This window comes from Dermacentor andersoni, chromosome 8 (assembly GCF_023375885.2).
Source record: "Dermacentor andersoni chromosome 8, qqDerAnde1_hic_scaffold, whole genome shotgun sequence".
NCBI classification, from domain to species: domain Eukaryota; kingdom Metazoa; phylum Arthropoda; class Arachnida; order Ixodida; family Ixodidae; genus Dermacentor; species Dermacentor andersoni.
Genome location: NC_092821.1, coordinates 71,620,440 through 71,644,498, shown reverse-complemented (window position 1 = coordinate 71,644,498; position 24,059 = coordinate 71,620,440). Strand labels below are relative to the sequence as shown.

Genomic DNA, 24,059 nt, shown 5'->3' with positions numbered 1-24,059 from the left:
GAATACGAGGCATCAGTTTTGAGAGCTAGGTTTTTTTTTTTATCGATGACACTTTCTGATTCATCTCTTTATGAATTAACTAATTGAGCATTTTATTTCATTTGGCTTCATTTTACTGCAAAATACCCCTCAGAAGAAATCTAACTTCCCATAGTTTCACAGCAGCTGGACAACAGAGCACTGACATTATTGCTACGGAAGAATTTCTGCTGTAAATAGGCAAACCAAGCTCAGAGAGAATACGGCAGACCCTGGGAAGAATTGTCTTCGCCTTATCGCATCTTGTAGCGCCAAGCGCGGGGCAACTTTTTACGAACATGAATTCGCTCATTGTCAGCGAAAACTTTCGGTTTTTTTGGTTTACCCTATAATTGGGAACATCGCGCACCTCTGGCGAGCAAGTGATAAACTGAAATCGGCAGGCAGGTGGAGCTAATTTCGCTGCCTCACGTCACAGCGCACCCGGCGCCATAGCAAGTGACCTGGAAAAAGTAGTGTATGCCGTGCTCATGGCACATGCGCCGTGCCCTGTCAAGTGGTTTCCGTACGAAAATAATGAACTGCAGAAGGACAGATTCGCAGCCACTAATAACTTGCTTTCTATGCCTGCATCGATGAGGGACATCTATTTCACTCCAACACTCGGCACAGCCGACCACAACAGTCTTTTTTTGGCCGGGTCGGCGAGGACGCTGTCTGTGAAAAATCCGAACAGAGGCTCTAGCCGTGGTACATCTACAGCCAAGTGAGCAACCCCTCCCCCCGCCTCACATCAGGCCTCCCCATTTAGCGTGATTTCGCGATATGTAACATCTCAAAAATGAGCAAAATACTGTGTTTCCATAATTCAAGAGTACGTAAAAGTGAGAGTAAAGTTGAGAGCACGAAGACGCGGCGAAAAAATTATGTCCTAGGCGCAGATTTAAAAGTAAAACGAATCTATGTCGCCATATAGGTAACTCGAACTTCTTGCAATTGAAAACGCGTACGGTGACTTCTACGTAAATGAATTTTTTTCGAGTTCTGCCGTGTTCCCGAACTTTCAAAGGTTGCAATGTCGAAAAAATTTTTCACTGGAACGCTCTTCAGCGTAACTAATTTGTGCAGCAAGCATTCAAATACATTGCTCAGGTATATATTGCAAGTTTTGTACTCGTGCAAAAAATGAAGATCAACCGCAAACATACACCGATGCAAATTTTCTGTCTGTGTGTCGGCTAGCATCATTTGGCCCATGTGCAACTGTTAACAAGTAGCTTTAGTTTGTACAACACCGCAGAAGAGTGTGTCGCGTCAAACCACAAAAAGATATTCACTTGAAAACAACTGCACAATACATTTCATTTTGTCCTACACCTGTCTTGATAATCACAGCGCTTGTTTCTTTATAACAATTGCAGATGAAGTGTGCTTACCTCCAGACTCCTGGGAAACAAAAAAAATTCGCCCTGCTGTTCCTCCCCGAGTAGCCACACCACACAGTTGCACAGCATGCCTTGTGCCCTTTCCTCAGTTTTTCCTACATTGCCGGAACGTTTGCTAGCAGAAAAAGTTTTTTAACTGCAGAGCATTCGAAAAAACTTGCACGGCTATAAAAAGTGGCAGGAGCAGACGAAGTGAGCGGCAGCCGAAGGGATAAGAGCGAAAGCGCAGCCCGCGCGGGCAACAAATGAAGCGGCCACATAAACATATAAGACACAAAAAAAGAAAACCGCCAAAAGCACATCTGACTTCTACATGTAATTGCATGACTTCACTTTATCGTTATGAAGCTTGAATATATAGAGCCACATGTGCCAAAGTTACTGAATTTTCCTATGGCTACCAATGTCATGGCAACGCTTTAGTACGCATACTCAAACACGCCCGACTGTCCACCCGCTGCTGGTGCGTGGAACGAGCGCGGCCCTCCCCACCTTACTGCACCCCCCCCCCCCCTCTCGGAAGCGCAAATGAGATCGCCCACGCGACTGCGGATGCCGTGGCCGCCGGCAACTCAGCGCATGCGCAGGCTGTCTTCTCTCCGCTCTTTCTTCGCTTTCCGGCTGACGGTACCGCTGCACTCTCCTTCTGCACTTTCCTTCTCTTCTCTTCAGTATAGCATTTCTTTCATCTACCGCTGCGCTCCGCGATCGCTTTCTTTCTTGGCGGCGCTTGTTTGCTCGGTTATGCTGACGCTGCCGATGCTCGCCGCAGGAACAAGATATCAGGAGCTGCGCTCTAAATGTACAGAGTTTTTACGCGCCAGAAAGCAATCTGGGTAAGTTGCTACATATTCTTGCGATTTAAACCAGTCAAACGAAAAAGAACAGAGGACAGACGTAGCAAACACAACGAATATGAGGCACGCTTTACATAGAAACCGGTCTTTGTTGCCCTCTAGAACAGCGGCCATGACGGCGAGCATAAGGCCAAGAATGATAGGGCCATTCAAACCCGTAACAACCCGCCGTGGTTGCTCAGTGGCTATGGTGTTGGGCTGCTGAGCACGAGGTCGCGGGATCGAATCGCGGCCACGGCGGCCGCATTTCGATGGGGGCGAAATGCGAAAACACCCGTGTACTTAGATTTAGGTGCACGTTAAAGAACCCCAGGTGGTCGAAATTGCCGGAGTCCTCCACTACGGCGTGCCTCATAATCAGAAAGTCGTTTTGGCACGTAAAACCCCATAATTTAATTTTTTATTTTCAAACCCGTAACACTGTGGGCGAGCAAGCTGATGGACACAATGACAAGGAAAACGCTCAGGAAATGCTGAAGCACCTAGCAAAGTCAATGCGAATGGTTCTCGAAGGTGTTCAGAATATGGCAGCTAAATGTTCCGTGCAGGTGCTCACCGTTGTGGAGCCGCTTATGGCAGCTCTTTACATCCTGTAAAGCTTTTTCGGGGCGCCTGTCCTACTCACGCAGGGGAGGCCCCCACCAGCTTCGTCTCAGCGCCTTTATCTCTAGGTTCACTTCAACTAGTAAGTACAGACAAGATATAGAAGCTGCTAGTGGCTTCGTGGATGAGATTTCTGAATGTTTATCATCAAAATGTTGGATTTTCTTTCACCACTGTGCATCCCTCTTTCTATGTCGTCATCATCCCTCATCACACCATGTCTCCGTCCCCCCTCCCCCTGTGCAGAGCAGCACGCTAGAGTGCCTTTGTTCAGGCCGACCCTTCTGCCTTCTTTCAAAGCAATTCTCTCCCACTCTCTGGTTAATTTTAATGCGATTCACATTCTTTGCCTACTTCCGGCGTTTTGAGGCTATCTATCTATCTATCTATCTATCTATCTATCTATCTATCTATCTATCTATCTATCTATCTATCTATCTATCTATCTATCTATCTATCTATCTATCTATCTATCTATCTATCTATCTATCTATCTATCCTCTGACGCTGAATAAGTGGCCCAACTTGACTACCAGCTTCGGCCACTAGGTATGACCTCATGGTTGCGAAGCCATTGCCGTTCTTCCAACTCCCTTGTTTGACTCTCCTCTTGCCATCGTCATCACGCCTTCTACGCTGACCGATCCGATCGAGTTTTCTAACAGCTTGGACTAGTAGGAATGTGCTTGTAGTCGTGATGCCGTCATGGTAGTCGCATTGTCGCCATGCTACCTTTATAGCATAGCGTCGCCATCGTCGTCTCACAGTCCGCATGCATTCGTTCTCCAACCACGGTGCCATTGTGATCGTTCCATCGTCGTCACTACAGCTTTGCGATTAGATTAGTCTCTAGATTGCTGGGGCTGGTTGGTCAATGGTGGGGTCAAGTGGGCATGGATGGAACGGCGCAGGCTGTGTAGCCTCGAGCTCGCGGCGAACAATACTTGTGGCTTTCTCATTTAAGGGTGGTGAAGCGATAAGGTCGACGCAAGACGACGTCGCAACCGCGTTAGGGAGCCGGGAGAACTGTGGAATGAAGCGGCGACTTTTGGAGAGCTCAAAGTGGCGGCATTCCTTGATAATTACGTCGATGGTGGACAGATTGTTGAAACCGAACAAGTTGAACGCGTCGTCTGCGATGCCTTTGAGTACGTGGCCGACTATGTCAACCTCGGCCATTTTCTCGTCGACTTTCCGGCAAAGAGCGAGCACGTCTTGTATGTACGGGACATACGCTTCAGTAGAAGACTGAACTCGGGTAGCAAGCTCTTTCCTAGCAGCCAGCTGCCGGCCGGTGGGATTTCCAAAGAGGTCGCTGAGCTTCTCCTTGAAAGCATCCCAGCTAGAGATCTGGTCCGTGTGTGTTCGGAACCAGACACGAGGAGTTCCACCCTAGTAGAGCAGGACATTCGCTAGCATAATGGTAGGGTCCCAGAGGTTGTTTCAGCTAACACGCTCATAAAGGGTGAGCCAGTCCTCAACGTTTACATTAGCTTGGCCGGAAAATATGCCAGGATCGTGGGGATTGGTAACCGTAACGTACGTTGTTGTCGATGTCTCAGGAGTATAAGCAGACGAGGTCTCCTCACCGGGAGCCATGGCGGAAAGCAGGACGGTGCCGCCGCTTCGGAGGTCTGTGGCGAGGACGGGGAACGGCACTCTCCCCCAAAATGTTCCGCGAACGAAGGATTAAGAACTGGAGACTATTTACAAACTATATTTACAAAAAATTACTGCAGCACTGGCCAGTTGAGCCGACAGCTCGAGAGCCAGAGACCGTTCATCGTCTTCGACGAGGCGCCCGCGTGCATCGTCCACAAGAAACACGCACCAACTAACGGCATATGCGACGTCTGATTTTTTACAGAAAAACAAAGATCGATGGTGAACCCTGAACCGACGTTCTTAAGCCCATGCGCCAACTTATGTACACACGGTACTACTGTTTTTTTTTCTTCTTTTTTCATCTATTTTAGTTTTACCACCTTGGTCATTTATACTCTCGGCGCCTCGAGCCATACTTTCACACATAGATGACAATCACTTCGGGGTAACCATCGTGCAGTAAACGATTTACCTGATCAAAAAAATCAGCCTTGGACATATGAAAACACTTCTTTAATGCAGCATTTGGGATAGTGTTCGCTATAGCCCGCTTCAGCACCTTGGAATGACCGCATTTATAGTTCTAAATGGGCTTAACCGACCTAGGATTGTTGCTGTTGTCATTTCATACCGTTGATTGATGTTCTTGGTGTATTGTTGGTGTTGTAGTTTGTGTGCATCGAACAACCCCGCTCTCTTGTCCGTAAAGGAGATGACGCCGGTTTGAGTGTTTTCCACAATTTTGCTGGCCGCAGATGTTGCATTTTAGTTCACATTGGTGATCTGCGCTGGGATTTTTCACTCCGCACCTATTACCAACACTGCCGGCTGCGTTGGGACAGACGTCCTGGCAATATCTGAGCTCCCCACAGTTCTTGCAATATTGCACGGACTTATATGCACTCGCCGATTTATTTTGCACCGATTATATTTGCTTACATTACATGCCAACATTAACTCCAAAATTGAGGAAGCATAAAAACTTGAGCACAGGCAGTGACAAGTGTACTACGACGACCTGCTGGTTAAAAAGCGGTAGCAGGTTTGATTTCCGACAATACCGCATTGCGATGCGGGCTGGACGGCAACGCGGTCGTGCATTAGAGCGAAGTTGTTTACTTGACATGCCTATATGAATGAGTTGTATGCGTAGTCTTTTAGGGGGGTATCTGGGCTGGCTAACGTCCTTAAAGTGAACAAAAAAGGTGGGGGTGTGAGGTCCGAATTGGGGAAAACGAGCCATAGTACGACGGAGAAGAAAGACATGACACATGATTTCACTGCACGCCGCACCTGCGGAGAGGGGGAGTGCACCTGCGCTGGCCGTCGTAGCTGCCGGTTGCGTCTGCTGTCGTCTGCCCTCAATACAACGGCGCTGCAGTTGGGGCGGGAAAACACGGAGATGTGCGCCGCCGTAACCGCCGCGGTGTGTAAGAACCGGATTTTGCATTGAAGAGGTAGACCACTGCAACAGTTGCAACTGCAACAAAAATGGGAAAAGTGGGAAGATCGCCTACTGTCCTCACGGCCTAAGAATAAGCAGACTACGAGGAGGAGCGTGGATAGCAGAGACACGACTATAGCTGACGATGGCGTGCCCGTGCGAAAGCGGCGAATGCGGCCAGTGACGTTGCCTCCCGAAGAATGTCAGCGAGAGCAGATGCGAGAGTCTAAGCGTCGTCGTGCAGCGCAAACTACCGATGAAGATCGCGCAAAGCAGGCCACTCGTAAGCATCAAGCTAGGTCATCCGAGTCTGCGTCCAAGCGGCAGAATCGTGAGTGGCAACCTTGTCTGAGTTCCACCGGGGCGAATTCCAAATTCAAGCGGTTGTTTCTGGACTTGCCATAGTTTCTGGCTCGACAATAGTTCCTCGGAACAGCTTCGCTGGGTAATCCACCATCATATGAATTGTTCGGCCCGAATTTTTTCTAGTTTCACTACTTGGAGTTCGAGAACTCCAAGTAGTGAAAATTAACTGACGCCCTCTACTTAGCATGACTCATGGCGTAATTACATCTCATCAACATCATTAGCCCATGTTTATGTGGACTGCAGGAGAAAGGCCACTCCCAGAGTAAAGCGTTGGTTCGGGCTAGTTGGTAATCCATACTGCGCCCTGTTTGAGCCCCCGATATCCCTGCGATCTGCAATTACCCTTGTCTTGTGCTAGCTGATTCTACCTTGCGCATGCAAATTTCCTAATTTGATGAGCTACCTAATTTTCTGCCGTCCGCGACTACACTTACCTTCCCTTGGCACCCATTCTATAACTTATGGTCCACCGGTTACCGGCCCGACGCATTACATGACCTGCCCAGCTTCATGTTTTTCTCCAAATGACAACCAGAATTTCGGCGATCCTAGTTTGCTCTCTTATCCAAAGTGATCGCGTTCTCTGTGTTAACGTTACGCCTATCATATTTAGTTTCATCACTCTGGGTGGTCCTCACATTGTTCTCGAGCTTTGTTGTTAACCTCCAAGTTTCTGCGCCATATGTTAGACCTGGCAGAATGCAGTGATTGTACTTTTTTTCAACAACAAATGCATGCTTTCAGTCATGATTTGGTGATTCCTGCCGAATGCACTCCAACCCGTTTTTATTCGTCTGTCAACTTCCCTTTCTTGATCAGCATCTCCTGTGAGTAATTGACCTAGATAAACTGGCTCCTTTACTGATCGTAGAAGCTGACTCGCGATCAAGGATCCTTGTTTTCTAGCCAGGCTATGGAACGTCACCTTTGTCTCTTGCATATAAATCTTTAACCATACTCTTACAATTTCTCGTTTAAGATCCTCCATCATTTGGTGTAATTCATCCCCAGTGTTGCTGAGCTCGACAATGTCATCTCTAAACCAAAGTTGCTGGAATATACGCATTTTATCCTCATTCTTAGGCATTACCAGTCTAATAGCTTGAATACTTCTAAGCGTTCATTGAATAGCATTGCTGAGATTGTGCCTCCTTGCTTGACCGCTTTCTTGATATGTATATTTCTACTTTTCTTGTGGAGAAACAAGATTGCCGTAGAATCTTTGTAGATATTTCTGAAGTTATCCACGTGTGCGTACTGCACTCCTTTATTGCGCCGTGCCTCGATGATTACTGGTACCTGCACTGAATTAAATGCCTTCTCGTGATCTACGAAAGTCATACAGCGAGGTTTATTTTACTGCGCGGAGTTTTCAATTACCTAATTGATGACATGGATGTCATTCATTCTAGAGCATTCCTTCAAGAAGCCAGCCTGTTCTGTTGGTTTATTGCAGTGAAGGTTAGCCCTGATTCTGTTGAAACATATTTTGGCGGATATTTTACAATACTGAAAGGCAGCTTGTGAGCCTATAAATGTTCAGTTCTTACCTTCTCCCTTATTATTGATTAGTGTTATGTTGGCATTCTTCCAACTTTCTGGTTCACTTGAATTCGTGAAGCATTGCGTATAATGAACCGCGAGCTTTTCAAGCTTCAATAGTTCCTTGACCTTTAATTAAACTGAGTGTTAACTTTTCTTCTGCCACTGTTTCCCGAGACAAGTCTCCCAAGGCCTTTCTAATTTCATCAGTATATATAGTTATAGAAGGAGCCTTTGTATCCTGTTCATCGATACGTCCAATGAGGGCTGCATGGCTGATCCGGGTGCTCTACAGATCAGTATAGAATCCCTCTGCTGCTTTTAATGTAAGAGCGAAATTTGTCATGACATTAACCTGCTTATCTTTCACTGCAAACATCTTGCCCTGTACATGCGAAGTTTTCTCCTCGCTAATTTAATGTGGCGCTCATTTATTACGGCTTCATCAACCGTTGCGACATTATTATTTCAAATATCGCTTCATTTCTTCTTTATTAGCTTTCACAGTTAATTTAGTTCTACCCAGTCCGCTTAGTTGAACACTTTCGTCCTTTGTAGCTTCCTTAGCAAGTACTTGGTTACTTTGGAGAGCACACGTATTAGTTGCCTTGGTGTCTTTTCTCCAACTGGAATTGCTGCTTCTGAAATCATACTAGTTACGGTTTCATTAATTACCGCTATGATGTCTCCATCTTCCTGTTCTAAAGCTGCATTTCTGTTTGCGAACACCAGCGTAAATTGGTCTGTTTTTAGTATTACTGCGTCTAAGTTGGCGTGTTTCTCCTCGGCTAATTTTGCTCTTTCGCTCGTAAAATTCAAAGCAATTGTAAACCTTACTGACCTATGGTCCCTGCCTCTTACCCTATCTTACACTACTAAATCCTGCACTATGTTGGAATCAGCAGACAATGTGAAATATATTTTTCGCTTCTTTCTCTATTAGGTTTTTTTAGATCCACTTCCTGTTACGGCGGATCCTGAAGAAGGTATTTATTAATCACAGTCTATTCTTTTCCGCGAATTGTACCAACATCTCTCCTTTACTATTCCTGAAATCAATGCCGTAGTTGCGAACTGCTGGTTTCCCAGTCCTTCCCCCCCCCCCCCCCCATTTTTGCATTGAAGTGACCCATGACTACAATAGACAGAGTTTGCACCTTTCTCGTTGCTTATTCCACATGTTCCGAAAACTGTTTTGCTTCTTCATCATCACGACTAGAGGTTTAAGCTTAGAACTGTACTACTTTTAATCTGTAGCTCCCATTTAGTTTTATTACCACGACTGATATCCTCTCAAATTATTCAACGTGGCCCCGCTATGTGCTTATGAGTTAGACATCCTACCCCTTGTCTGTCTCATATGATAGAGCGCTGTAGCAGAAGACGTGACCGTTAGCCAGCACTGTGTAAGCGTCACCACTTCTAATTTAATTAAGGCCAGTAATACACCAGAGAAAGTCTGATTATTCCATGAAAAGCCCTGCTAATCAACCCACTTGAAAGGGTTCGCCTGCTAAACGTTAGTAATGAATGCATGTCCAGGTCAAGAGGTTCTTAGCACCCTCAGACACCTCGCAGGTCTAACAACCCTCTTGGTTCCGTGCTCCGCAGCCACTGAGGACAGAGGGCTACAGGTTAATTGTAATAATTATTGCTTCTATAGGCTTTTTGACCCAACGAACCAATTACTCTATGTAGATGCAAGTGCGAAAAACATTTTCGGAGAAGTCATTTTATGGATACAGTGGCGGAATAAAAGTTGTTGCGTAGAAGCCAAATACGGCGATCCTCTTTGTGAAGTTTATTTGAATGTTCCATCTGACATCACGTATGATGTGAACGCCGACATGTGGTATGATGCTCCTGACTCCATTCGCGCTCTATCGCAATTATAATTTGGCAAAGTGAGCAATTGGATAGGTATAAACTTGCAGCTACCCACGTCGAGGATCATCCGAGACATATGCTACCACGGAGACGAGCTTAGTATGCAAACTGAGTTTGACATCAGCGCTCATTTGCTACTATTTCGCAATAAATCGCAGAGGAATCACGCAGTTCACAGAGAAGGTGAACCATCGATGACTTGCACTTGGGCAAACGGTTATTAAAAACCAAGATATATAAAGGAAACACAATGGTACTCCGCTGTGGATCGGTTACAAAATAAAAGTTATCGTTCAGGTTTTTTCTTCTGCTGAGAAATAATTCAAGCAAGTTTAACAGCAAGGTATTCAAAGATACAGTATTTAAAATTCCCAACACGATGAGGAGCTTTTTGCATGGTTGTTCGAAATCTGGCAATATGCAACCAGTGACAGAGGGACAGTGGGGCACGCTCTGACGCCTAAAGTAAAACCAGAATGAGTTCTCTCACATGCAAACGATCACCGGAAACCGCGCTATCAAACGGCATTAGTGAGAACCATAAAATTTTCACTGGTGAAACGTGATTTCATGAGATTCCCCAAATTATACACGCATAGATTGGTTGGAGGTAGCTGTCATAGCCACCTGACGATGCTGCATTGCGTTCGAGTTCTCTTCATGGTTGCCTTGAAGCAGGAATTGCCTGAACACTGCGACGTTACAGGCAACGCTATGTCACACTCTGTTTTAAAGAAGGCCGCTACTACGCCGCTCCAGTTTATTCGAGACGACAGTTGTCCTTTTTTGTCGCAGGTTAAATGGCGCACGCAACTTTCTCAATGGACAGACACTGATTGTCAGTATGGCATTCTTCATAGACTGGTATTGCACTAGAGTGGCCACGTGACTAAGAAAGCAAGCTGAGGCCATCCAAGATTGGGCAACTAAGTTTGTCACTGTCGCGTGATTGCAAGCTACCTGAAGACATTCAACGCCGGCTGTATTGAACAATCAGACATATCTTCAGCTCTTGTTTAGCTATGATTGTAAGATTATCATAGCAACCGTACTACGATTTATTTTCTCTCTCCAGCTCTAGATATGTCGTTCTCGTGGCGTTCCTTACATGAGTCGTGCAAACTTGTAGATTGCGCACTATGAGTATCACTTACACAGATATATTTTGCATGTATCCTCAAGCAATCAAGTTGTTAATGATGCGAGCACTCTAACTCTGTGAACAAAAAATGAGTCAACAAGAAGAAACAACTCAAAGCACGTGCTTTTGGTATGGGTATATTTTGCAGACATAAATAGATCGCACTGGGATTTCGCATTATTATAAATTTTTTTCTCCACGATGCCACTGGCAACTCCGCGAAACAAACTGTTACTGTTATATCTCCACCGTTTTCCTCTTTGCAAGGACATCGCGGCTGTGGTGCTCTCGATCATTCTTTTACGAACCTGAAATGAAGAAGAGCGTTTTTCAATGTATGGGCATTTATACATCAAAACATGCTCTCTATTTGAAACAGAGTAGGAGCCAGCGAAGTGTTTCATGTTTATTTAAGCTACTGAAGCCAAAGCTGACTTCAGTTGAGTTATTTTGTTGTTGTTGCTTTATATCTTTCTCCATGAATTCTTGGTTAATCTCTCTTCCCAAGGTTCAGTAGGCCCATCGGCTTTCGATTTTTCTGTGATTGGATGGTTGCACACGTTTCTCGTATTTTGAATAGGGTGCCTCAGTATCACAGTGGTAGTCATCCACTTAACATACCTGTGTTCGCCTTTTGCTCTGCAGTACTCTGCTCTTATCCTTCGTTTATGCGAATATAAGTGGTCATTATTACCGTAGCTTTACACGCACATCTTGGTTGGGCGCGTTTTCTTTGAGTATCTGCGTCGGTATTTTCTTTCGATAGGTCAGCTAAGAGACGTAAATGACTGACAGTACGGACAAATAATTACAATGTGGGCTTGTTTCTCTTGACTTAATGTCGCTCCTACGCAAGACGTTGGCAATAATTTTGCCGTTGTAAGACAATAAAATAGAAGTGAAGGCGATCTGAAATGTCCGCCAGGTAGCCCCTCCAATATATTGGTAGCTAAAAGTTATGTAACGAAGGAAAGCACCCTGTGGGCCGGTAATACAGGAGTTACAGAATGGTAATAATATAGTAAACTAATGAAATGTTAGTATCAGCTGTCTGTAAGATCTTTTAAATGAATGTGGCTGTCATGAGGTGCTAGTGACATATCTGTACAGAAAAAGAAACTTTTGTATGACACCTAAACTGCTACTGACGGTCCTAAAGTAATGCTACATAAATGTGTTTACCTGAGCATCAACGAAGCCCGCAAAAACACGCAAGATTTCCGCGCTACTGGCCGTTCGAGGCACTTTGCGCGTATTCGAGGGCTTGTTTCATGCTCAGAAAAACACTTTTATGTAGTAGCACGTGTTGAGCAAAAAAAGCTGTATCGGGAGTTTTTTATCTTGCTCTACAATTTTCTCATTGACACTTTTCATATAATTATAATACTTAAAACGTTGATATAATAATTCAGACTAAATAGGTAATTAGGCGGCATGCAAAAATAATCTAAGTATCTACAAGCGACAGAAAATATTACCTTAGCTCTGTCCAGCTACGTGGCATTTGCACATCTTTAATGTTTGGCAAACGTTACGTGCGACACCCTGTATAGGCATACGAATATATATTTACAAATGAAACCCTGCAACCCTTCCTGCAACAATATATAAAGCTGTTCGGCGGTAGGATTTGAACAGAGGACTGGTAGCTCAGAAGTCTGATAATATAACCAGTAGGCGGTGCGCGCATGTCCCAGCAGGCGGAACAGAAAATCTTTATAAGAATTTCCCGCACGCATTCCAACGCTTTGAGACGCTTGGTGCGTTTTCTGCAATATCAACTACACAAACACTTCACATGATATTCGGCAGTCGTCGATAATTACACCTAAAATACTACTTCCTTTAATTTTAATTTATTTTCCGAAGACCATTATTCTCATGGCGAATGCGATTTTCCTTTGCTTCAAGATGTGAACCTCAGTGGGCGAGATATATATATACCCATATTTTTGTGCTCCAACCGCACAGACGGGTGTCAAAAGGAGCTGTCTTCTAAGTCCTCAGGTTGGATAATTTCGCTTGCTGGAATGAATTTTAACACAGCCTTTGCCGACACTGCCGGCGTGCTCCTTCGTTTTCCCCCACGTTGCAGCCATGGCAGTACATACCGGTGGGTGCCTTGGGTAGCGTAGTACCGCGCCCCTGAAATCTCGCAAACATGCTCCCGTGTGTTGTCCGAGGGGCATGACAAAAAAACAAAAAAGGATTTCGGAGTCCGACGCTCCCAGTGCTCCCCTCACACGAGGAGTGACACGATATAATTCAGTGCCCCGTCACTCCGCGCCCAATCTGACGCCCAACTTGCTCGGGAAGTATTTGTGTTCTATCGACTTCTACTGGAGGTTGAATCGCCTTGAAAGTTTTATGCGTAGCATATTGGAATCACTCAGTTCAGCCCTTGGGCGCGGCCGCGCAGCCACCATTGGGGGTATGAGCCATCATAGTGGCTCATACCCCTACAATAGAGTTTTATGCGTTGCATATTGCAATCACTCAGTTCAGCCCTTGGGCGCGGCCGGGTAGCCACCAATTACCTTTAGCGCAACCACGTGACGTGACGTCACGACAGCCGGAGGAAAAGCTGGGCCCCAACTCGCGCGGTCGCGCGCGGCCGCAGCCACCACCTGACTCCCGCTCCTCCCGCTAGGGGCGCTGTGCCGGCGCGTGACGTGACGGACCGCGCAATATGCAACGCGCGCAATATGCAACGCATTCTTGGCTTAACCAAGCTAAGCCTGGCAATTTTTCTTCATTCGTGCAGTTTCAGCGGTTTCGCGCGCATGCCTGCGGTCGGTGGATGAATTGCATGCCAACTTGGTGACCCCGCATGTTTTAGAGATGATGATAACCATTGCCATAAAACGCGCACTTACAGCCGAATGTCAGCCGTAGGAAAAATCCAAGAAAGTTGAGGCCAGGAACAGCTTGTAGAAGTCCGGCGATGAGGCAGACGAGTCCATTAATGCTTGTGCCAGGATTGGTTGTCAGCAGCGAAGTCAGTAGACACTGGGGTTTGTTAATATTTAGGTACAATGAACGAACGTACGGTTCAACATTAGTAGTCAGTAAAACGTTAATTTTCATGGAGACGTATGAAAGCATGAACATGATTGAGTAGGTCTAGCGAAATGATAACTTCGGCGCCACGGCTTTCGTATGTTGCGTCTTTAGCAGTCTGCAAACATAAACGCTCCAGATTAGAAGTACAGAAAGTTTAGAATACTATGCAGACCAATGAGCAAATGCTGCTTAAGTATCTGCCGGGGTTATTAATTTGGCAATATGCAGCTTTTATGTCTCTGAATAGGTTTACGTTCTCGACGTGCTGAAAATTGTCAAGCAGATTGAAAGAAAATCAAAGTACAGCGGCATTCCGATTTGTGTCGCTAGTCGCCCCAAAAGTTCAAAAACACATACTTCTATATTCAAACTAACAAAGGACAGTACTATGGTTTAAAATTGAGCTGCAGCGGTCGCGGGGTGAAGTAAAGCTATATTTTCGTAGATAATATTGTGCCACATCATGCTCACCTGTGGTAATCCCCGACCATGGGAGAGGACTGGAAGCTCAGATGACTACCTAATTGAGGTTATTTTGCGGACAATAATTTATTCGCTTTTGTTGCGTACATTAGGATTAGGAATGACGCACTACTCCTGGTAAAACTATGCTGCAATTGATTCAGTGTGCCGTATACAAGAAAGCACTCAAGAAGGAGGTATAATTGTTATAACACGTCATTGCTTAAGGTTGTATCTTAAGCAGCTAGTAAAACCTTCCAGCCTACTTTAAAGGTACTGTTTGGTGCCGTCGCATATGCTTCATCTGGAATTAACTGAGTCAGGCGGTAATATACCGATTTCAGCATGTTTAGAAGGCATGCAGAGTTGCCCTGCCGGTGCCATGATTTCAACAGTTCACTCAGACCTGCCGCAATACCTTGATTCAAGGCAATATTAAGGGTACCGCTGAAACCGATGCCATTGTTTAAATCAACCACAGGGGGCAGTTTAGGTGGCGTATGCGGAGGTATGCTGCTGTCGTTGAACCATTTTTATTCGATATTTCTATCCGTGATATCACGCGAGCTAGGAAGCTCTGTCATGGAACAAACATGACATGGATTTTAGCGCAGTTGTTCTCTAGCCTGCTTAAGACTGCCACAACCGGAATGCTTTACGGCAGCGGTGGTGTAGTGAAATTTGTCGCTAAATCGTTTCATTGAGTTATTGAGTTGCAAATCAACAAGTGTAGTACCTTTACAGATGTAATTAGGATATAACTATCGTTAAAGCTAACTTATAGACCTGGTCGCTTTGTTTATCAGTATGGAGTAACATTATTTATGAGGTTCTTAGCATTATATTGGCAGCATTCCGACGCCGGAAAACGCAAGTGCGTTGAGGCACTTATATTTTTGCTTGCGTCAAACAACTACACGTCACAATATTTCAGAGTCATGCACGAGTCATGCAGCTCAACGGTACCGAAATCTATGACTCACTCTGTCTATATCAAACTACATTTCTTTTTCATTAAATGTGCTTCTTTAAAAACAAATTTGAGGTAAAATATAATACCAGTGCGGCAACACTTTCAAGGGTACCACTAGATTTCTGCAAATTTTTCTCAATATTTGCCTTGCATTGCAGAAGCACTGGAGATGATGCTTCGTTGCTTGTTTAGTTAGGAACTTTTTACCTTATAAAAATAACCGGAACGCCATCCTTTATTACTCTTCTGAAGTGAACGATGTTTCGTATATCACAACTAGTATAATTCCTTATTCGTGCACAGTTTGGCATCTTCACAGTCAAGCCCTCATTTATAGCCTTGAGTGCATGCATAACCATGCTGCACACTTTCTGAGTCACAAATATAACAATGTATTTAATATAACAACAATTTGAGGTGAAACAATATGACGAAGCGTTCAACAGCAAATAATCTTGCGAGCAACTTTTTTTTTTCAATTTTCAGCGATGAAAGAGGTACCAACAGATGTTCGTACATGATTAACCTATAATATATCTCTCACACAAATAATCAGGCGAGAAGGTTCCGTCAAGTAAATCACCGCATGGACGTATTTGCGCATTCATATTTTTTTTCCTTTTACGATTCGCGAGTTGATTGGTTTGAACGCCAGTATCGTTGTTTGTTTTGTCCTTGCAATACATTTGTTTCTTTCTTCCTTGAAGATGTGTTCTTCAGGCTGAACGTTCAACTTGCGGCTTACTAGTTTGGGCATTGTTTCTACCTTGCATAATAATTACCGTTAAGACGCCGAAAATGTCTCTATAAAAATTTAGCGACAGAACATAGAAAAGCAATACGACTGATGCAGGTGCAGCAATAAGTGAGCACTAAAATTTCGACACTCATAATTTTTGTTTCTATTTTACAACATGCTCTTGTATAGGCATCATATGTTCGGTGCGCTTACCGTTACGGTGTTGATGACATTTATCAACAGTCCATCCTGCAAAAGAAGGACACACCTTGTAAGCGCTCGTAGCTAGAGGGAAACTCACACGAAGGGTTTCTCGTTCATACATTATATCTGTGACATTTGCGAGGGATCTACATGCGTCTCATCTACTGAATAATTGTTCTAACATTTTATAACGGTCGTTCTAAGTTTACAATGCCCTATTGTGGATAAATGTGCGTTTTTGAATTTGCGTGTTATATAGCTATTCTGATATCAGTTAGGTAGAAATACTAAAAAAAATCAGGATCGCTGATTCTGCACTATATACGTTAACAATTGGCTCAGTTGGATCATAGATTGGTAAAATTTGCTGCAAGAGGGATTATTATAAATTGTTTGTATTCATGTGCGACTGTGACACTAGTGTGACAATTCTGTCTTCCGCTTTGCGTGCTATTGGCGATTCCGACAATAGTTACGAAATTGTGAATCCGAGTGCTATGGTTTGTCTTTCAGCAGCTCAAAATCGTACCGTAGCTCTGGCGACAATAATATGTGTCGCCAAAACAGCTGACCACCGCTGGCAGAAAATGTCTGGTATTATATAAGTGAATTCGTGCATATTGTATTTGACCTCTAATACGCAAAGGGAAAGTTTGTTGTACCACCCGAGAGAAGTTTCGGAGCGCTCTCCCACTCTCCACAAGTCGCTGTAATTTCGTGAGCCAATTTGATACCCGGCATTTTCATGATCATTTATTTTTTAACCCTCCTGTTATTTGTATCTTTCGTTGACAATTCAAACAGTTATGTGCGCTCACATTGTTTATTCCACGTGTGTAATTTGCAGCAGATGTTATCGAAATCGCAGATACAGGGACATTCTTAAATGGAGGCAACAGGTGCACGTAATAGTACAAGACAAGCAAGCCAAGAAATAAGAATGCTTACTGTAGCGATGGTTCCATTCTGGCAGAGCAGAAGCGTCTGATTCAGGCACTGCAAATGGTTGCACAGTTAAGTAAAATGAATACAAATAAGAAAAAAACCCACCGCACTCACGCAAACTCCCACACTGTACATTTAGAATAGAAGTCGCTCACGTTGTGGATTCGCCTACACTGGAGTTACGTAATGTGGAAAGTTGGGCTAGTTGGTGATTAATTGTCATATCTTGGTGGTGAAGCAGCGCACAGACAAGGGCAGGGTGAAGGCACACAAGAATACACGACACTCGCTGAACTCGCAACAATTTTATTTCAGAACACCTGCGCACCCTCACAGGTCAAAGATAAGCAAGGCCCATCTGAGAGTGCGCAGGCATATAAATACGAAGTATGTGTTCTGAAATAAAATAGTTGCGAGTGCAGCGAGTGTCGTGTATTTTTGTGTGTCTTCGCCCTGTCCTTTTCAGTGCGCTGCTTCACCACCAAGGAAGGATGACTGGAGTTACTGTAATTAGGGATACAAAACAGTAACTTTAGCCTACACATGGCTCATCCGTGCTCACATAGACATACAAGCAAGTCAAGCGAAGGTTGTACTATTTTATCACTATGACCGACGTTACGCACATGCCAACTGAACTGCCATCATTTACAATTGTAGTCCAGCAACGCACAATTAAAGCAAGACAATAATTAGCGAGACTTAAGGAGTGGATTTACAGATGTCTGAGTGGAGCAAGAAAATATCCTTCAAAAAACGTTACTGCAACGGTTCACACGGCACTTCAAAGCATTATCTATTATAAATTGATTGATAAAATGCTGCTTGCCAGCCACTCGTCCGGAAAGAGCAAAGTGAAACATAGCTTTCTATGAGGTTCTGCCTCTTTCGTACTGATTCGATAAAATACGTTTACAATAAATTTTAAGGAGCTGTGGCCTCCTTGTGAAGTTTCTAGGTATTCTTGTGCAAGTAAGTGATAAATGTTGGAAACAAAATGAAGCACAAGCAGCATCTCATGAGAAGACTTCACTGCAGCCTAACATCGTGTAAGCAGCTTGTGACTGCCACCACTATTTTAAAACATTCCCTTTCATATTGCTATATTTTGTGTAGGCAGTTAACTTAAGTTCCCTTTCATCAAATTTAACATTTCATAATCCCCTAACCCAATACTCTACCTCTTAGCTTGTGAGGACTTCAAGGAAAGCATGAATATTTGAACAAACAAACGCACTGCATACCCTGGAGATATTCAAGGTATCAGGTAACGTAATTGAGATGGGCGCCGAGCACGTCTGGTTTCCGGTCAGGAGCGTGGTGCATCCAGGAACGGTGGTTGTGCCGCCCAAGGCGCAAAGTGGCGTCAGGGCGCCTTGTAGGAAACTTAGGAAGGAACCTGCAGGTTTTTTACAAAGCTTAGAGCATAACAGGTAATTTAGAAAATTTGAATAAAAACGCAGGCCTACTTGCACGAATGGTTTTAACCAGTGGTGATACTTGGAAGAAGTTATACTGAAATAGTCGCCTTCTGGAGACGAGTCCTTGCACGCCTGTCGGCCTCAGCGAAACTACCGGTTTTTGCGAATATTCACGAATAGGTAAGATATTTTCTACGCACGCTCACTTGGAAGAGAACTTCGAATAAATGTCACGAGGTAGTTCATAAAGCCTCATCGCTTCTTCATATTGTTTTTGACGTTTGATAACGTACAAAAAGGAAAATAACTAAAGTAAAAGAATTGTGAAAGTGCCTGTGAAAAGTCAGGTCTAATTTGCCAGTGGGCTTTTTGGCACAACCTGGCAAGATGGAGGCTGATATTTCACAAAAATACTGTATACCACACTCATATTGTCTAACTAATAACATCTGCAAGGGAAACATCTAGAATACATCCGTCAAACGTGGATTTCAATGGCAACGATACAATTCAGCAGAATATGCAAATGATGCCTTGCACTCGTTCAGTACTTTCTTTTAGAGTTCTGAGGTGATGTGGACAGGCAGGATTGATCAGACAAACCTGATCAGGGCTGAAGTTGTCTCCATAGCTATGTTGGGCTTGTGGCACTGTCTCGCGCTCCAGAAGCCATGTAACACCACCAAGTCCAACGTCGCTCAGAATTCGGCAATTTCAAGCGCTGCCTAGTGTCCAGCCCCGAAAAGGGGCAGTGCTCTGCCCCTTGTGGCTGTGCGTTGCTTTTACCAATCACAATTCCATAGGGCGATAATTAATTCTTTCTGTTGAATAGTTAACTTACATTTAGTTATTTTTCGACGTTGCTCAAAATATATATTAAATTTATTTTCAACACTGTACTTTGGATTTGTTTTGAACACAATCTCAGTTTCGAAAGAAATTGCGAATATTTTCCAGAGTAACAACCAGTTAAAACGTGAAATGGCAAAGGCCTATCAGATAAGAAAAAGAAGAGGTGGCTGCGTCAGCCACTCTTCGGTCTTGCTGCATATTAGGGAATTTGATTTCCTTGAGAGTTAGACCACTGGCGTAGCAACGGGGGGGGGGGGGGGGGTGCAAGGGCCCAGTGGGTGCAAGGGGCCAGAGGGGGGAGGGGGGTGTCATATACGTCTGAAGACACCCGGAAATTGTTGATATCCTCGACTTCCTCGACTACACCCGGGGGGGGGGGGAGGGTTGACAGAAGACGTATGGGCCCCGGGTACCAGACGACCTAGCTACGCCACTGAGCTAGACCAACATTATTTTACAAATTTTTGCCTCTGAGTGGTTTACCTTTTGTTCCTTGACAAGCTTGCACGGGTTTCCCCACCTTCTTGTGCATGCATATGTATTGTAACCAAGCACTGCCAGAGACAAAGCTGAAGACTGCTCTGAAACGACGACGCTCGCTGATGCCGCCGATGTTTCCTTTCAATACAATATCTCAGTTGTGAGTAAGCATTCTGTCCTGTCACCTTTCTTTATTTTCGTCTTTCGTGCGCTAAAATCAGTTTTCAATATGTAAGAAAGCCAAGCAGCCCAGTTGTCCAGTCTGCTGCTGAAAAATGCATCGGCGCTGCACGTAAAGGGTCCCTGAAATGGTTTCGACAAATTTTATAGAAGCGCAGGACCCCGATAAATAAAAATACTCGCTTCGCAATTTAAGTCTCTCATAGACTTTTTTCGCGGAGAAGTTTGCTCTAGAAAAACGAGATGGCGCGAAGCGGCGTGCCGCACGTTGCCCCAGGCGAAAGCGTGCAAAAACGCTCGAATGCGAAATTATTGCTGCGTATACTCTGCTACTCTGCGGCCAGCTATGGGACATGGAACTGGTCGATCGCTCGGGCACTCTGCTTCATTCATGCTACGAAATTTCAAACGAAAAAGGGAGGAATTAGGCAGTAGTTGGCTGCAAGGATAGAGTGACTCTATGCGACCAACTCCGGGGACCGCTGCTAAACAAGACTGCCTGTGTTTCCATCCCTTCGCAATGTACGGCTGTTCTGGAGGATACAAAACATCGCTCATCGACTAACGTTGTATTGGTAACCTCCAGAAAAAGTACTCCACAACATCGGCAAGCGTGAGCAGAAGTTTTTACGTACTGCAGTGACAAAGGAGCAATGCCATTTCCTGGCATAGCAAGTTCCGCGCAGGTTAGCTACACACATCGACGCTAGCACAGGCACACACTCAAACTTACGCCCGCTCTATCCCTCACGTACAATAACTTATAAGTGAATGGAACCAATGCACAGGCACAGACAGTGCATGAATTTTCGAAGTTGAACGTTTCGTGACAGTCCACACGAGTAAGCGAGTGACTAGCGATAATACGTTTTGCTGCAAGCTGTTACAAAGTACAGAACATTTACGTTCCAAGCTTTAATTGGGCTTCGGGAAGAACAATCTACCGCAAATTATCACACCCGCGAATGATTAGGCGCAACATAGCAACCAAATAGCGACCGCATCGAGGAACGTACTGAGCGGAAATATAGGCTGCTGCTTCAGACTAATTGGCCTATAAAAGTCAAGAGCAAGATACACTACTGTTGTGATTTAATTGATAAGTGAAGTCTGGACAGCTGGAACATATTTCAATCCCCGCTTCTAGTACTAGACTGCTCGCAAAGTTTCTACAGGGCGTAATGATCTCAAGAAGTGCCTTTGTGTCCTATAAAACCATACCCAAAGCTTCATATCGTCCACCGAGTCACCGTCTACGATAGGCACCAAAACAGGTTTCGTGGGTTACACCGGCGTCATGCAGAACCTCTGTAACCACTGAGGCGACGCAGCAAGCTCGGGCATAAAATGGGAAGCCACCACATCAACAAACATGGCGACGAGCAGTGAAGAGGGCGGGCGGTGAAAAACAAAACGTATAAGACAGCTGCAAAAGATTACAGATACCCTCTCCTGCCTAGCCATGTTTTTCGTCTCCAACTCTTTCGCTGGGTGATCGACGCTAAGTTGCACCTTCACTGGCTTTGCGTCGCATGTGGCGTCGTGTCGTCTACTTCCGGTGTCTTGGAGCTAGCGCGCCAAACCTCTCGAGCCTCTCCGCTAGCCGCGTAGCCTTTGTCAGATGGAAAGAGGATTTGGCACCCATAGGCACCGCGTCCCGAAGCTTGCATGTACACATCAAGCCAACATCGTTCGATACATTCACCCTGGCCCCCGCAACCCCCTGCCCGGGTTAACTGGGTGGAGGGCGTTTGTTTTTGTCCCAACGGTCCTTCCCGGACAAGGGGCCGCTGTGGAGCAGTACGAACTGAGCTACGGCGCTCAATACACAAACAGCCATGTCGGTCATCAGAGACGCGAGCTCAACTGACCCTCGTATTACCTTAACACAAACGAGGCTAAGGCAAACAACCATGGAGCCTACAAAAGCAGTCCCCAGGGCAAAGCATTCAGGTGCGCCACGACCACTTCTGGTTGTGGGTTCCACAAAAATGAACGAAAACACGTCGATCTTCTGGCACACGCGGCCAAGTCAAACGACCTTGAACGCATGCATCAGACCTTGATGGAGAGCTTTCTTCCTGACTCACACACTTCAAGAGAATTCTCGCCTAAGTGATACCTTTCCAGCTTGAGGTGGAACTAGATCTTCTATCGTATTCTTGCAAGCATTTCGTGAAGACCCAGCACCCGTCCCCTAAAACCGCCTCACAGCGTGCTAACGAAACTTGGTATGAGCGCTCGACAAGGAAAAGCACGAACTAGCTGACCGCCTGCCTAGGCAATGGGTGAAAGAAGCGGAGTGTTTCAAACGAAACACCTAGGAGGCCAAAGAGATTGGCTATCCGCTGAAGGAGAAATGTTGAGAGAAAACACTGAGAAAAGATAAGGATTGTATGCTCATGACCACCTCTAAAGGGCACACACCACGAGTTGGGATGGCTGTGAAGCGTCTGTAGCTAATCGACAGACAGCCCTGCGCTATTCGGCACATGAGCGTAGGTCGCCCAGCATCAAGAAAACTGGGAGCTTTTCAATCAGCGTGCGCTAAGGACGTCCAGTGGGAACGCCGATCGTGTCCGGTACTCCGGTGCACGCAGGCGAGCTGGGCGTTTTCTTGGATGGACGCAGGCGTAAACGCGAGAGGCTTGCGCGGTGCATCCACCTGGTGGCGCAGAGCTCAACCAGCCAAACCGATATATTATATTGCTATAACAAAGTGTAAAGCATTTTAAATATTTCATAAGACAACGTACTCACGCTTACGCTGCTGTAAAAAATTTACACCAGTAGCAACGTAGAAGGCACTTGGTTACTGCTACATTAGCTCTGTGTCTTTTTTTAATGTGCTCTGCGCCAACATATGACTACACCCTGCAGGTAGCTCACGTTAGCGCTCCCACCTATCTGGCAAAACGACCAATCCGCCTGCATTTACCCTAATACCAGGCATGCTGAAACGCTGTATTGTGGTAGTAATTCTCCGGCGCGAAGTGACGTCCCCAAACGCGTAGATCCTGGCGCCGATCGGGTTCCGCCAGCCGGATGCGCTGCAGGCACTCCACTCGCCTGTTGTCTTGCAGAGGGACACGATGTCGCAGCTTGATATGCCGCTGGCTTTGCAGCCCACCACGTTACAAGGGCCATCCATGGTCTTCGGCAAAATAAAGCTCGACACCAACACCGACCGCGCTGCCCTCATGGACACGGAGTGCTGTGCAACACATACAGACACTTGCTGTGTGCCAGAAGTGAATGCGTGTAGTAATAAATTGTCGTTGTGTTTTCTCTTTCTGTTAGTTTTGTTACAGCATCAAACGAACCAACATTCTATCCACTGGTAACAACATTTGTTCACTATACAGTGGGAAAAATTATCGATGACGCAGCCTAAGTAGCCAATCGGATAGCTCGCCCAACTGAAGTCATGCGCGCCAGCTGCGTAGATTGTAACGGGACTGCTCAAAACTCAGGGGAACGGCGCCGCTGCGATCGTAGCGGTGCCAATTTTTAAGGCCATACAACTACATGCTTTACGTAGCGCGCTTAAATTTGTCGCGTAATGATTCGAAGGACCTACCCTAACGACTCATTACGTTTGTACAATATCGTCAAAATCGTCTCCGCGTCCCTCTGAGGTCATCCGAACCGTTGGACACACGCTTTTGGTACACTATGCATTGTAACGCCAATGTATTCCGTAACATATTTTAAGGTGGCATTTTTCTAAAGCTGGGATTTTATTTAAGTACGAAATGACTTCACCAGTGTTCTGCATTTAATTTCGCAATTACACCATGCATAGTAAAATTGGTCATTAGAATCTCATTCGTGAACTTTATCTAATTAACGAAATTAAAGTAGAAGT

The 24,059-nt window shown here is 45.2% G+C and overlaps 1 long non-coding RNA gene across 1 annotated transcript; it reads right to left on the bottom strand.

Moving 5' to 3' along the window:
- Positions 1 to 10,993: 10,993 nt before the first annotated feature.
- LOC126538857 (uncharacterized) lies at positions 10,994 to 18,775 on the bottom strand. The gene is made up of 5 exons (XR_008614105.1): positions 18,503 to 18,775; positions 17,262 to 17,309; positions 16,323 to 16,358; positions 13,749 to 13,881; positions 10,994 to 11,180 (listed from the first exon to the last, which is right to left on the bottom strand). It is a non-coding gene; the product is annotated as an uncharacterized lncRNA (long non-coding RNA).
- Between the last annotated feature and the right edge of the window lie 5,284 nt (positions 18,776 to 24,059).